The following is a 2138-nucleotide window of genomic DNA, read 5'->3' as shown; positions in this document are numbered from 1 at the left end:
CTAGCTAGGGTGGGTTTTTAGTTGTAAAAGTTAGGAAAGAAGAACCACCAACTTTGGAGTCAAGCAGATGTAGAATTGAAAACGGCTTTACCATTTATTAACTGTGTGACCTTAGGCAAATTACTTGACCTCTCTGAGCTTCAATTTCCTCATCAGTAAAATGGATCAAAAGCGAGTATAGTGAACATAAGTTTCTGGAACAGAGTAAATGAAAAAGAAGTTACAGAGTGTCAAACTGCCTAGTGTCAAAGTTAGCACTTGGTAGGTGCTCAATAAAGACCATTCTGAATCCATCAGAGGCCAAACCTACATAGCATGTAAGAGAAGGGCCTCACAGGAGATGTCAGTTCTAGAGGCACTTACCACACATCTCTGTCTAAAACCCAAAGAGGGGAAGTTCAGCAGAATTCGGGGAGGTCTGAAATAGGGGCTACCATTCATCATAACCGAGGAAATAAGATCTGGAGGTTCTAGTGATGGGAAGCACGAAAGGGAAGTTGAAAAGGAGGCTGAAGTGTGAGAGAAGTTACATTTTTTGGAGTTTCCTTTCTATTTAAGATCTTGCTAACCACTTGGTAAAACTCATTTCTGGTTCATGTTCTTAGCAGGAAAACACATTTCATGCTAAACAGTAAGAACAGACCCCAGCTTGGAAAGTCCTCAGAGGTTCTCATGTTTCTTGTGTCATCTGTAACCGTAGGATACCATGGGCTGAGTGACTCAATTTGAATAATTGTACTTTGAGGATTTCTAGGGGAAGCACCCAGGGCAACCTTCTGACTGGGATCTTATAACACACAGACAGAATCAAATCAAGGTGCTTCTGAGGCCCAGAAGGCTCACTCCAGATTGCAATGCATTCATTCAACAAAAATTGATTGCTCACACAATGTGTGCTGAAGACGCCCTCAGAGACTAAGGACCCATAGTGAGCAACCTGAACACAAAGGGGCTTACACTCTGTCGGGAGAGGCTACCAAAAGAGAATCTCCCATGGGAATAGGCTGCAGGGCAAAAGGTGTAGAACTTGGAAACCTAGTCATGACTGGGAATTAAAGAATGTCTCTTCATAGATTCTGGATATTAGCCCTTTGTCAGATGAGTAGATTGCAAAAATTTTCTCCCATTTTGTAGGTTGCCTGTTCACTCTGATGGTAGTTTCTTTTGCTGTGCAGAAGCTCTTTAGTTTAATTAGATCCCATTTGTCAATTTTGGCTTTTGCTGCCGTTGCTTTTGGTGTTTTAGACATGAAGTCCTTGCCCATGCCTATGTCCTGAATGGTACCACCTAGGTTTTCTTCTAGGGTTTTTATGGTATTAGGTCTAACATTTAATTCTCTAATCCATCTTGAATTAATCTTCGTATAAGGAGTAAGGAAAGGATCCAGTTTCAGCTTTCTACTTATGGCTAGCCAATTTTCCCAGCACCATTTATTAAATAGGGAATCCTTTCCCCATTTCTTGTTTTTCTCAGGTTTGTCAAAGATCAGATGGCTGTAGATGTCTACAAAGAACTCAAACAAATATACAAGAAAAAAAAAAAAAAAAAACAACCCCATCAAAAAGTGGGCAAAGGATATGAACAGACATTTCTCAAAAGAAGACATTCATACAGCCAACAGACACATGAAAAAATGCTCATCATCACTCGCCATCAGAGAAATGCAAATTAAAACCACAATGAGATACCATCTCACACCAGTTAGAATGGCAATCATTAAAAAGTCAGGAAACAACAGGTGTTGGAGAGGATGTGGAGAAATAGGAACACTTTTACACTGTTGGTGGGATTGTAAACTAGTTCAACCATTATGGAAAACAGTATGGCGATTCCTCAAGGATCTAGAACTAGATGTACCATATGACCCAGCCATCCCACTACTGGGTATATACCCAAAGGATTATAAATCATGCTGCTATAAAGACACATGCACACGTATGTTTATTGTGGCATGATTCACAATGGCAAAGACTTGGAATCAACCCAAATGTCCATCTGTGACAGACTGGATTAAGAAAATGTGGCACATATACACCATGGAATACTATGCAGCCATAAAAAAGGATGAGTTTGCGTCCTTTGTAGGGACACGGATGCAGCTGGAAACCATCATTCTTAGCAAACTATCACAAGAACAG

The sequence above is a fragment of the Piliocolobus tephrosceles genome, chromosome 7, assembly GCF_002776525.5.
Source record: "Piliocolobus tephrosceles isolate RC106 chromosome 7, ASM277652v3, whole genome shotgun sequence".
Lineage (NCBI taxonomy): Eukaryota > Metazoa > Chordata > Mammalia > Primates > Cercopithecidae > Piliocolobus > Piliocolobus tephrosceles.
The sequence above is the reverse complement of the archived record's forward strand: the minus strand, read 5'-3'. Positions refer to the sequence as shown.